Source organism: Nerophis ophidion, linkage group LG06, assembly GCF_033978795.1.
Source record: "Nerophis ophidion isolate RoL-2023_Sa linkage group LG06, RoL_Noph_v1.0, whole genome shotgun sequence".
NCBI lineage: Eukaryota > Metazoa > Chordata > Actinopteri > Syngnathiformes > Syngnathidae > Nerophis > Nerophis ophidion.
The window spans coordinates 42,882,515-42,897,514 of NC_084616.1; the positions used below are offsets into that span (position 1 = coordinate 42,882,515).

Genomic DNA, 15,000 nt, shown 5'->3' on the forward strand with positions numbered 1-15,000 from the left:
GCGTTTTCTTTATTTTCATGACAGGTTATGAGTTAAAACCAAGGCCAAGTCATATCAAAGACTATAAAAAAAATGGGACCCATTACCTCCCTGCTTGACACTCAGCATCAAGGGATGGAATTGGGAGTTAAATCACACAAAAAAAAATCCCGGGCATGGCCACCGCTGCTGCTCACTGGTCCCCTTGCCTCTCAGGAGGTGATCAAAGGTGATGGGTCAAATGTACAGAATAATTTCGCCACACCTAGTGTTTGTGTGACAATCATTGTTACTTTAACTTTAACTAACTATTTACATTGCAGATTGTCACTGAAGGCATCAAAACTATGACACCTGTGAAGTGAAAACCCTTTCATGTGACTACCTCTTTATCGAGAGAATGCCAAGAGTGTGCAAAACAGTAACCAGAGCAAAGGGTGGCTATTTTGAAGAAATTAGAATCTAAAACATGTTTTCAGTTATTTTACCTTTTTGGGTTAAGTACATAACTCCACGTGTTCATTCATAGTTTTGATGCCTTCAATGACAATCTAGAATGTAAATAGTCATGAAAATAAAGAAAACACAGTGAATGAGAAGGTGTGTCCAAACTTTTGGCCTGTGCTGTGTGTATTTGAGTCATAAACATAACAGTAAAAACAGTTTTAGCAATAGGAGCATATAGTCAGCCTAAACTACGGCGTCTACTATAGCTGACAAATAACAAAAAACTAGCCAAAATCTAAATATAATCACAAATGTTGCGATTTTCAAGTAAATGTTTGAAAAAAAAAAAATCAAATTAGGGTTTGGCAATATGGCTGAAAACTGTATCACAATATATATTTTTTTTTATATTGGTCGACATCGATAATTCAATGTTGATGTTTTTATGACCTATGGAAAATATTGACCGGGAGAAAAATACATAACATTTTTATTTCAAATATAACCTTCCTCTGATTAAAGCCCTCTACTATCAAGGCAGAAAGGAAATGTCAACACAACACAACCAGGGAAAACACTCCAACATTCAATGTGAACAAAATTCTAAAATCACAATAAAGACTGAACAATAATCTCTTTGAATTCAGTTGCAAAAAATAAAAATGTGGAAAAACCTTAATAAAGTGTAACAAAATAGTGCAAAGCGTAAGAATGTAAATGTAGAGAAACCGGAGAGTATTTTTTTATTTATTTTCTTTGCCGGTAGTTTTGTGTTAACTTGGTCTGTTATTCTTATTTCAGTATGGAAATTAGTTTATGTTATGCAGTAATCAATATTTAAATGTTATTGGACCAAATTATTATTTTAAAGTAGCACATTTGTTATATGTAATTTATTAATTTTATTTATACAGTACTACGCGTTCCTACCTGTTGTTTCCATACAGCCGAATAGGGAACGGACGAGGGTTGAAAAGAAAAGATGAGGGTGGCGAAGGAGTACAGTCCATTTGAAAAAAATACAAAACGCTGCGTGAATTTTCCTGTTTTTAGACAATTTATTCGCATTCTGCAGCACTCAGTTTTATTTTCTCTCCCCACTCCATGCAGAGAATCAACTACGAAACAGCAAGATGGCGCAACCAAACTTGATAATTGAAACTGTTATGCGATTGGTTGTCTAGTAAGTCCCTCTCATTGCTTACTGATAATTTCCTGTCTTGCTAGGTTACCAGAGCTTGAGTGACTTTGTTCATGCAACCAACCATGCTTTATATTTTTTTCCGGTTTCTTCCGACCAAAAAAACAAAACAATACAGAACACAAACTTGAGGTGAACTGCACTTTGTTTTGGAATTTTACCCTTCATTCACAATCCTTATGTAAGACAAACACACATATGTTTTTCTTTTTTTATGCACTCTAATTAGTAAATAAATGCAAGCAGTCGCTCTATTCTGTCTTTAAAGCGCAAAAAAAACATCCAAACACCTCTATCAAGGTTTTTTAATTTATACATAATGTAATTAAATATGTATTGTCCCCACATCTGCGGTTCCCTCCAAGGTTTCTCATTGTCCCATTGGGTTGAGTTTTTCCCTTGCCCTGATGTGAGATCTGGACCAGGGATGTCGTAGTGGCTTGTGCAGCCCTTTGAGACACTCGTGATTTATATAAATAAACATTGATTGATTGATTGATAATGTAGTATTTAAGTATTTTTATCATTTTAAGCATACAGTGGCGCATTAATTTCAAAATTGCATCACAATGTTTGCTTTTTTTCCCCAGCAACAACACTGTTTAGTAATCATTGATTACAACTCACTGCAGACTTTATGAGAGCCAAAAAACATAATGAAACATCACTTACTGTACAATGTCTGCTCTAACTAGAATACCAACGGTTAAAATCTAATATTGTATTCCAGTTTGGATGAAGAAAAACTTATAATCCTAGCAAGGTAGGTGGAACAAAGCGTCTTTTTGTGTTTTTCTCGCCATTCCAGGTATAAATAGGATGTCAAAATTGACAAATTTGTTGGATTATGTCCTCATCCTTCTACTATCAAGGTGAGAGGCATTATTTATGATCTAGCATAAACTTTCACGAGCTCCGAGGTGAAAAAGCAGCTTACCAGTCCATGTTGCCAAAATAGCAGTGACACGTTTGTTACCACTCTGTGACAATACGCTGCTAGGAATAGTTTGTCTTCGTTAGCACTTGTAATAAAAAATACCACTAATATTTGGTCAATATTCAGATCACGACAATGTAAATGGAGTATTGTTGGTGCTTTTTAGATATTGTTTTATAGAGCACCTTCCATTAACTCCATTGTAAGCGGTCTTTTATTTACGGTAAATCACGACTTAGAAAACATTAAAAAAAATTATGCAAGGAAGTAATAACCTGCAATTAATCATAATTAAGCTGATTAAAACAATGAATTATATATTAGTATACTAATTCATATGCATATCCATAACTTGAGGTACAAGTGCTGATGAGATATCCATGCATTGCTAGTATACAATATATGCCAGTGGTTCTCAAATGGGGGTACGCGTACCCCTGGGGGTACTTGAAGGCATGCCAAGGGGTATGTGAGATTTTTTTTTTTTAATATTCTAAAAATAGCAAAAACTAAAAAAATATTTTGTGAGTATATCTATTCAATAATATTTCAACAAAATATGAATGTAAGTTCATAAACTGTGAAAAGAAATGCAACAATGCAATATTCAGTGTTGACAGCTAGATTTTTCGTGGACATGTTCCATAAATATTGATGTTTTTTGTGAAGAAATGTTTAGAATTAAGTTCATGAATCCAGATGGATCTCTTTTACAATCCCCAAAGAGAGCACTTTAAGTTGATGATTACTTCTATGTGTACACATCTTTATTTATTATTGAATCACTTGTTTATTTTTCAACAAGTTTTTGGTTATTTGTATATATTTTTTTCCAAATAGTTCAAGAAGGACCACTACAAATGAACACTATTTTGCACTGTTATACAATTTAATAAATCAGAAACTGATAACATAGTGCTGTATTTTACGTCTTTATCTCTTTTTTTCAAACAAAAATGCTTTGCTCTGATTAGGGGGTACTTGAATTAAAAAAATATTCCAAGGGGGTACATCACTGAAAAAAGTTTGAGAAGCACTGATCCATGCATAACATAAAGCTATGCTGTTCATACAGTGCCATATTGGCACGTTGTTTGCCAGGTTGACAGCTGCATTACATCATCCTACTCAAAGGACTGTGCGCACAAGGCGTAATCATCTACAAACTCCTGTTTCAGATTGCTAAATGGAACAACCAAAACAGTACAACAACATAAAAACAAGCAGACAGAGAATTGGCGAAATGACCGCATGTTTCAAACCACAAAGAGGACGGGTACGTTATTAGCGCCCAGCGAAAACCTTTGGCGTGAGTAATTTGCGGAAAGCCTTGTACATTTTTAATATCTTTAAACTGAAGAGCCAGAAGAACACAAACGACATGAAATAATAACAGGCATTTCACCTTCGCACTATCCCAGCTTCTCAATTATTTACCACTAATGAATGGCCCCGGGCAAATTTCATCCTAAGTACAATATCAACCATCCCAGAGAGGCTGAATCAGCTCGCTCAAATACTTAAATACATTTACTCAATTATGCTCCCTGTCCCTAACGCCGAGGAGACAAGCTTACTTCTCTTCCCTCCTTCCATCTACAAGCACAACAATTCTAATGGTTAATTGATAAAAACATTTTCTTCCTCTTCCATTTTCGCCGTCGTGTGGGAAGACGCCAATGAAAGGATGTTTGTCACCAGCTGGAAGGTTGTAAAATTCAAAAACAAAAACCCTGCATGGCACCAACAAATTGCATATGGATTTTTAAACAAACACCGCCAAGACCAGAGTATTTCTTCGTAACCTTCATCATATAAACCTTCACCTCCGTGAATGTCAGTACATTCTGCCGTCTGGCGCCTTCATTCTACTGGCGACCACGCGTGTGCTTTAGAGTGCTAATTATGCTCCATTCAAGGCTTTTGAAAGCACCCAATGCTTATGAAGTGTCACTCTGGTAGATTAAAGTTAGTCATGTAAGTGGATTGATGGATGGAAAGACAGATACAAAAAAAAATTAAAAGATAAGTGAAATGAAACATTGCAACATTTTATTGCACTCGATGAAATACAAAAGCAATACGGTTAGCATAAACAATTTTTTAAAAATTAGTACGGTGCTACAAATCATTCTTGTATTATTAACTTGAATTTCAGACTATAGGCCGCTCCGTTTTCCGACACTTTGACCCCTGCAGCTTATAAAATGCCGCGGCTAATTCATGCATTTTTCTTTGCTGAAGGCCGTAATGCAAAACGTTTTTTAAAAAGAAACAAACAGGCAAAAACACCAAAAAGGTGTTTTGTTTGTACTATGATGCCATCATTTGGACAAGTTCACTCAGTGCAGGTACTGCAGTGTCCTTCTATTTAATGTTTTCAACCGGCAGTAGAAGTACCCTCATGTCTTCCGGCGGTCCATAGCGTGCCTACTCGCATGGGTTCTTCATTCATCATTCCAAGCAACGTTTGTAAGTTCTACAATTAGAGATGTCCGATAATATCGGACTGCCGATACTATCGGAGGATAAATGCTTTAAAATGTAATATTGGAAATTATCAGTACCGGTTTCAAAAAGTAAAATTTATGACCAAAACGCCACCAATAAACCTTAAAGGCACTGCCTTTGCGTGTCGGCCCAATCACATAATAGCTACAGCTTTTCACACACACACAAGTAAATGCCATGCATACTTGGTCAACAGCCATACAGATCACACTGAGGGTAGCTGTATAAACAACTTTAACACTGTTACAAAAATGTGCCACACTGTGAACCCACACCAAACAAGAATGACAAACACATTTCGGGAAAACCTCCACACCGTAACACAACATAAACACAACAGAACTAATACCCAGAACCCTTTGCAGCACTAAGTCTTCCGGGATGCTAAAATATATACCCTCCGCGACCCCTTAACCCCGCCCCCAACTCAACCCCACCCCGCCCCCAACTCAACCCCGCCCCCTCTCAACCTCGCCCACCACAACCTCCTCATGCTATCTCAGGAAGAGCATGTCCTAAACTCCAAGCTGAAGTTTTAAGGCATGTTTAAAAGAATAATGCACTTTGTGACTTCAAGAATAAATATGGCAGTGCCATGTTGGATTTTTTTTCCATAACTTGAGTTGATTTATTTTGGAAAACTTTGTTACATTGTTTAATGCATCCAGCGGGTATCGGTTGATATAGGAATCTGTAATTAAGAGTTGAACAATATCGGAATATTGGGTATCGGCAAAAAAGCCATTATCAGACATATCTATTTACAATATAACTAAAACTGTTTATACATACTTACTAAACCATCGAATGGGTGAGTGTGTTCATGCATATTCATACATGCTTTTGTAATATAATCAAGCGACCGTCCTTAGCATTAGCTAACATGCTAACACCTTTAGAAGTGTCTGTGTTACTATTATTAACCAACAACGGCATTCTTTGTGTACTGTTGTGGTTTTGTAAATTCACCTAAACGTCACTGTGGAGTTATTGAGTTTGTTTGGCCAATTAAAGAGTGAGCTTAAGCAGCTCGTGGGTCCATGGCGACAATTTTATGTTTTGTTTTGTTCCAAGCGGTGCCGTGTTACAGGGACCGCTTGGAAACAACTGACGCATGTAAATGAACATTTCCAAAATCTTTCTGTGTATATAACTAATTTAGCAAATTATATATCTGCGGCTTACAGTCCGGTGCAGCTAATATATGGAAAATATTTTTTCACCTTCCAATTCAGTGGATGCGGCTTAAATAGCGGCGAGCTCTAAATAAATATGTTTTTTAAGTAGAAAACACACTTAAATTGTCTTTTATGTAATCAAACATTAGTCACACTTCACAATTTGTATGAGGCACAGGTGTCAAACTCATGGCCGGCGTGCCAAATATGGCCTGCCACGTCATTGTATGTGGCTCGCAAATGCCTGGAAATAAAATGCATTAATAAAGTACTTCATATTTTCTTTCTTTTTTTTCTTTTGTTTTTTAAATTTTGAATGAAAGAAAATATATGCGGTGCATGAAATTGCATACCTTTTAGACTTCAATAGTATCCAATATTGCAACTAATACTATAGCGATATAGCTCAGTTGGTAGAGTGGCCGTACCAGCAACTTGAGGGTTCCAGGTTCCATCCCCGCTTCTGTCAACCTAGTCACTTGCTGTTGTGTCCTTGGGCAAGACACTTTACCCACCTGCTCCCAGTCCCACCCATACTGGTCTAAATGTAACTTAGATATTGGGTTTCACTATGTAAAGCGCTTTGAGTAACTAGAGAAAAAGCGCTATATAAATATAATTCACTTCACTATTATCATACTTTCCAAACTATTATTTTTTTTGTCAAAATAAAAACACATATTTAAATATCTTTTTGACTTATGGTATCAAAGCAAGTTATCCATTAAATTGTACACTGTAAAAATTACAATAGATTTAACGATAAATGCATGTGATTTTTTACAGCATACTATTTCTAAATTGATAAAATTTTGTCGACTGAGCTGCTGTAAAATCAATGGTTGTTGTTTAGACAAATGGTACCACATTTCTTTCTCGTAAAAAACTGCCGGCTCAGTTGCCAGAATTAAAAAACAAACAGCGGTACTGTTCATCCATTTACAGTACTATGTTGTGAAAACCAACATGAATTTTATGATAAAATCTGGCGACTAAGCTGCCATTTTTTTCAGTGTACTGTAGGGTTTTCCCATTTACCATAATATGTTGTAAAAACACACGGTGTATTTTACAGCAAAAATATGGTGACTGAGTTGCCAGTTTTTACTATAAATTTATTTTTTACAGTGTACGTTAAAAATATTCAGAATAATAGGCAAATTCATATAGTATTCGCTGTTAAAAGCAGCCATAACTGTAATGTATCCCTCAATGAAAACAAGTTTGATGACCCTGGTATAATGTAGCCAATTTGGCCCTTAAAAAATAGTTTTAATTGTAAATATCCCTATTTTTCATTTAAAAATATATTAACATCGTCCAGTACCATTACTAATAATAATACAAGCAACATTGTGGCAAAAAAATGTAATACAATATATGTCTTGTTTCCCATCATACAATATGTTTGTATTATGCTGAGTTTTTTCTTGCCCTGATGTGGGATCTGAGCCGAGGATGACGTTGTGGCTTGTGCAGCTCATTGAGACATTAGTGATTAAGGGCTATATAGGTAAACTTTGATTGATTGATTGATTGTTTGATTGATTTAATTACCATTCGGATGTGAATCTTTTTTAAAATTTGCATCACTAATGAAATGTGCATGTACAATGCACAGTACGCATATAAGACACATGCAGTCCACTCTGGACTGCATGAACTCTAAGGTCTGACTAACTTTGCTCATTTTCTACGTGTCAGTCCTCAGCTGTAAATACACCAGAATGAAATGACATTGTAAAGAATCTCATTCCTAGACATCTTGTACATTTCAACCAGAGAAGCTTCTTTTTTTTTTTTTTTCTCAAGCAGAAAGGGAACGAGGGAGAGTTTGAAGAAGAAGAAAAAATACTATTTTCATTTTAACTGCTTTAGGGATTAAGGCTTGGGGTTCTACAAAAAAAAACTGCATTAAAATAATCCACCATTTGCATGTTTTATCTCACAAAGAAGGACCGCGCGCGCACCCACACACACACAAACACACACATGCACACACACACACACACACACATAGAGAAACTCCCCACACCCCTACTCTACCTCTCTTCTTCTCATCCTTCCCCTCCCCAGTCTGGGTCAATGCACCCACACACACACACTGTCATCATTAAATACACACGCACACACACAAACACACACACACACACACACACACACACACACACACACACACATACACGCCGAGATCAACCTGCTGCCATCTGCTCTATTCGCTCTGTACAATCCTGGCTGAATACATTATTCACTACAATACATCACATCACATTCCCTCAATGTCACAGCCCCTCGCTGAAGAGGAGTGAGGGCGGGGGAGAAAATGGGGGAGAGCAAGGAGCAAAGCAGCTATTGTACTCTGAGGGGTGAGCGCAGAGGTAGGTAAAAAGTGAGATGGAGAAAGAGATGGCACCGTTTCTTTCTTTGCAAACTCGCATCAGATACAGTGTGGATGGAGGTTAAAAATCGAGGCTTCATACAGGAAGTGGGAGGAGTTGGCAAAAATAAAGCCTGGGGGACTCTACACTACTGTATAGGACAGGCCGCGGCAATTATTTTGACCTCGAGGGGCTAAATTTTGAGAAACAAAATGTGTTTGGGGGCCGGTATACTGGTATTTTATTTTTAGGAACACTAATACAAAACCTCACAATAATGTCTGATTGAATGCTAAAAACTTTATGACAATTTAGAGAGAGCTGACCTAATGTTATTGTATATCTTATGTATTATTTATTTTACCTTATCTATTCATTTATTTTTCCTTAATATATTTAGTTCGATTGAATCTATGTTTGCATTAGGGCTGGGCGATATATCGATGTATACAATAAATCGCGGGTTTGTCTCTGTGCGATATAGAAAAGGACTATATCGTAATATTTGAGTATACGTTCTCACACAGTTGCTTTTAGCTGCGGGCATTACACTGCATGTGTTTCCCACTCCTTCTTGTGTCTCCTTCTCACAGACAAGCAGGCGCACATTCTTACATACGTCACATACGTATACTCCCTCTCCCAGCAGAGAAGTAGCAGACTGGGCTACGTTAGCTGCCAACGTAGCCGTACGAGCGGGAATACAAGACAAAGAAGGTGCGGATCTGGTAACAAATAAAGGAAGACTTAATTCCCAATAAAAACAGCAGGGGGTCCATCGTCAGGCGGTGGTTCGGCTTTAATTGGGAATATGTCCAATAGACAACTTTAATTTGTCAAGTGTGGGGCAAAAGCGTTGCTATAAAAAGTAACATTACTGCTAATATGTAGCATCATTTGAAAAGTCACTCGCTAGAGAATGAAGAGAATTTCATAACCGTAGTAACCTACCACATAGTGAAGGACAAATACTATTTGATTTCCTATTATGCAGCTCATTTTCATTTGACACTTAAAATGTCTCTGACAATCTCGCACTTTCTGTTTTGGAAATGACATGAATTTTTGTGCCATTGCTTTGTAACTTTAATGAATACACTTTTGGTCAATTGACTGAGTTGTGATTTCCCTCTCTGCATGAAAGTTTAAAAGTAGCATGTATGAATGCAGTATGAAGAAGAATGTTTTAGTGTATACACATAGAATCATCATACTGCTGTGATTATATGCATCAAGTGTTCATTCAAGTACAAGGCAAAATATCGTAATATATATCGTATATTGCGATATGGCCTAAAAATATCGCGATATTAAAAAAAGGCCATTTCGCCCAGCCCTGGTTTGCATATATTCAGGTGTGTCTATATCTCCTATGGGCGCTCGGGGACAATTACCTTGGGAATTGAGTGGGTGGGTATTGTAAGGGTTGGGTTTATTATGTGTTACATATTGTAAAATAAGCTGATACCTCAACTTGTTGTTGCCATTATTTACTATGCTGTAGTGTCTGCAAAATTCAATACAAATATTTGGAAAAGAAAAACAAAAACGTTATGACATATCGCCTTAAAAAACGGAATGGAATTTTTTTTATTTTTTTTTACTGAATGAGACACCCAGAATGTACATGAAAATAAAGAATGTGGGATTTACAATATTAATTATGAACCATAAAACACTGAATATTGACAGCATATGAACGTCAACCCCCCTCTCGATGAACATATTTTACAATCAAGCGAAAAGCAACAAAAATTCAACAAACACAACGATGTATATATGCGAAGAGTAAAAAAAACCCACCTACAATCTAATATAATATCAATTTTCTTGAAGAACTTTGTTGTAAAAAAATCTCCTTCCGCGTCTGTCCCTAACACCCGCATTTCAGGCTGCGCGCTCTGGAAACACTCTGTGGAAACGCTCACCACCCAAACTGCTTGGTTCCTGGTCTGAGCTCCTGTGACATAGATTACCATAACAACTAATTAGATTACCATAGTAACTAGTATATAATGCAAAAGCGCAGATTCCCACCATTGAAATACTTTGTATAGTTCAAGACGTACGGTCATTTGAAAACATCGCTGAACATCTTAATAGCAGCTACACTTTCCATCTTAAAGATCGAACAAAATTATTTGGGGATATCTGGCGGGCCAGATTGAAAACCTTAAAGGACAGCATGCGGCCCCCGGGTCTGGTATAGGTATTGCAACCCAGCTATGCTTTCATCTCCAAAAGGGTGATGTAACTGCAAAACCTGGACTTTCCCAATCAGCCATTAAATTAATGCCCATTGCAAAAACTGCTGGCCGAACAAAAAAATGTAGTCAAATGCTTAAGTCTACAATGGCTACCACTGAAGTTATACTATAGACTTGCTGCCACAAATCCTTACAGAATGTTTCCACTGTACAGAAATACGCATCACAAACTTATGACAACTACGTGACTAGGGCCAGCAGAAGAAGGGAAAATTACGGCCAAATCCATTACGGCACAAGTGGCCTGTGCAGAGATTCTCAAACTGTGGTAGACGCCATCTCGTAGTACGACAAACAACCACTTAATTCAATTTTCAAACAGCCCCGTTCACACTGCACACGAAATCTGATTTTTTTTAGCCCTCAAGTGACGTGGATCTGATTTTTTTTTTTTGCCAGTGTAAATGCTCCAAAGTGCTTTATCTAATCTTTTGGCATCAGACTCGGATTGGAATCTGATCTTTTCAAATGTGACTTCAGTGTCAATGCAATGCGACCAGAATGTGACCTGATTGTGACTATTTCGGAAAGATGCAGTCGCCATCGGAAATGGATGTTTAATCACAACACCCTGTTTCAATTTTCTATTTCAAGCGACCACATTTTCGGTGCGCAAATATAAGGCTATGTGTATTATATGCATATATAATTTGATTCCGAAGAAAACTTAACAGCCATAAAAAGATTAGAACCCTTCCAAATAGATTACCCTATATACATCCATTCATACATTATATTACTTTCACATAAAAACACTCACTTTTAAGGTGTCACGGCTTTTATTTCATTTTGAAGTAGTAGCGACTTCCTGCGGGTCAATTTTTCACTTTATCGCAGTGCGCATGCAAGTGACGTCAAGGCCACATTGGAGCCAAATTGGGGCCTGTGCGTGTTTACTCTGCAGTCTGATGAAAATCACACTTTACTTGCAGTGTAAACAGTCAGCTGGAAAAAAAAATCAGATCTCCAAAAAAAATCAGATTTGGGCCACTTTGGCCTGCAGTGTAAACGTAGTCAGTGTTACTGTTCAAACTGTGTGTAATGTTACAGTAGTCAAAAATAATAAACATAGCTGTTAAATAAAACCTCTGCCTTGTTTTTAATCAATCTAGGCCTACTATGCTACTGTATTTCAGTGATGGTCATTATGGAGAGCTAAGTGTTTTCTGAGGTGTTACTTTGTGGAAAACGATTGAGAAGCATTGGCCCCGTGTGACGAGATAATTAAATCGTAAGCTAATAACGCCAACCAGGCATTTTTTGACAGACACAAATGATGTACTATTTGCCTAAACTACATGGCAGCGCATCAAAATAAAATTCAAGTGTGGCTGTGTTGTAATAATACCCAACATTGTTCACTACATTGTCGGATGGACATAGTGGTCGGCGGTAGGGCTGGGTGATATGGCCTTTTTTTTAATATCTCGATATTTTTAGGTCATGTCACAATAGACAATATATATCTTGATATTTTGCTTTAACCTTGAATGAACAATTGATGCATATAATCACACCACTATGATGATTCTTTGTGTCTACATTAAAACATTATTGTTCATACTGCATTAATAGATGCAAATTTAAACTTTTATGCAGAGAGGGAAATCACGACTAAGTCAATTTACCAACACTGTATTTACTAAACAGTTATTAAGCAGTGGCACAAACATTCATGTCATTTCAAAACACAAAATGCAGATTGTCAGACATTTTAAAACAAGCTACTAGTGCACTTTTGTGCATGATGTCACTAAGATGACATATCAAAACAACACTAAATTAAGAGCACTTTTTGTACAGAGCGCCACTACAATGTTTTAAAACAAATGAAGTGCACTTTTGTGCATGATGTCACACAAAATATTTCAATAACTGTCAAATAAAAATGAGCTGTATAATAGGAAATCAAATAGTGTATGTCCTTCGCTACGTGGTAAGTTAATGCGGAAGTTATCACCCAGCCCTACTCGGCAGCACAAAATACTTTCAGGTTTTTGTTGAATATTTCGACCAACGTAAGTAAGGCCTGCTCGGGCTCTCATATTTACAACAAAAAACAGGTCATGTTGAAACGGAGGTCACCCTTTACTTGATTATGCAAGAAGTTACGAGCTCACACTAACACATTTAGGGAGTCAGGGGAGAGCAACAACAACAAGAAAATGTCTGCTGGGCACCCATGAGAATGCAGGCTCCAGTACCCCCCGCGACCACAAAAGGGACAAGCGGTAGAAAATGGTATGATAAGCTGTGAGTAACGATTGCATTACAGTCAATCTATGACTACCTCTTCCAATCGTGCCTGAGGAGGGTGGACGTGCATAACCTGGCCGCCAATTAGTGCGCTCCCACTTGCGCTGGACTTTAGGTGTGAAGCGGGCCCTGTCACAGTACGACTGACCCGAAACCACCAGACCAAACCAAACATCCACTGATTAAAAAGGCATCGATATGAAATTTAAAACAAAAAGGCCATTAAATAAAAAACAGATTGTGTGAGTGGTTGTAACATCGTGTGATCAGTGTTTATTCTTTTTTACGGAATCTTGGGATTTTGTTACTAAAGCACAGTAACATCCAGTGTTTAAAGTGTTTATAAATGGGATTAATTAATTAAAAAATGAATAAAAATAACAAAATAAATAAATGGGATCCAAGCACATACAGCAGATTACATGGCCTGTAGCAATTAGTGCTGCATAACCTGTCTTTCAGCAAGACTCATGTCATGTGACTGCAAACTTGACATCTCATTGGCTGGTTCTGAGACAGGGTCGATTGCTTCAGTCTTAATTTACCTGAAGTGGGTCTTGAGTTTTAAAACAACAAATATTTTTGCACTGATTTTTTTTTAAACTGAATTTTTATACACTGATTTTTTTTCATGTAATTTTTACTAGGGGAATTTTAGAACGTTGTAATTTAACAAGATCCTTTTTAAGTACATGCATTTTGCTCAGTTGTATTAGATTTGTATTTAAATGAAATTTTCAGCAAAATTTGATGTAAAAAAAAAATCAGTTCACGAAATTCAACAGCCAGAAATTCAGTTACATAAATTCAGGGTAAAAAAAAAAAAAGGTTTTTGTAATAAACAAATTAAGACAGAATTAAACTCCAAATTAAACAAATTAAGTTACTTCCCACATTGAAAAAATGGGCTTTGAGTTCAGATATCAGTGTGTTTGGATATATCTTGTGGTGTAGCACTGGGACCAAAACTATTCAATCAAGGCATCAGTAAAACCACAAAAGCCCTCAAGTTAATACACTATTTGCACATGACGGGACTGCATTCTGCTCAGGGGGAAACCTACAGGGAGTAATGAAAGCTATTACGGTAGAAATGAAAACAACCAAAAAACGCTTTGATAAAAACAGATTTGCTTGAATTTAAGCAAAACCAAAATACTTTTTTTTGGAAAAAGTAAGTAAAAAATAAGAGTCTCAGAAAGCTAGCGTGCACAAGCTAACAAGCTACGGAGTTTGATGCCAATGTATTTCTCCCCCGCCCTCAGCGACCGCTTTCTCACTTGTTTGCCCACCCGCACACTCACTGACGTCACTCACCTGCTGCCAGACATTAAAGGGCCACACACATATGCTACTCTCATAACAAAGTGTTTAAAAACGAGTATGCAAGTCTGACAAATGAGATGCCAAATCCAACCACTTTCATGTGGTATTGGACAGAAAGGAGGACTTTTTTTTTTCCTCCATTTGAAAATGCGGACGTTATCAGCACCACTGTCTAATTCCAATCAATGCAAGTCATCAGAATCAAATACACCAACTTATATTCTTGTCTTCATGAAAGAAAGGAATCTATGTGTGTTAAACATGCTTGTATTATCATTAAACACCATTAACTTGTTAACAAAAAGGTCTCTTTCATAAATAAATAAATATAAATTATAAATAGGAATGAGGTAGCTCTCCTCGACTTGGTCAATTGAAAAGTAGCTTACCTGCAGAAAAAGTGTGAGCGCCACTGCTCTAGAACTACAACTGGTTCGGGACTAACAGTGTTCGGATTGTAATCATTCAAATATGATTCGAAGCAAAGAGGACAGCCGTCAACGATGTGGCTCGGAGAGTG

The 15,000-nt window shown here is 37.0% G+C and overlaps 1 protein-coding gene across 3 annotated transcripts in view; it reads right to left on the bottom strand.

Annotated features, from left to right (window-relative positions):
• Nucleotides 1-15,000, bottom strand: part of LOC133554737 (thymocyte selection-associated high mobility group box protein TOX-like) — a 249,231-nt gene that overhangs the window by 155,665 nt on the left and 78,566 nt on the right. The window lies entirely within an intron of this gene.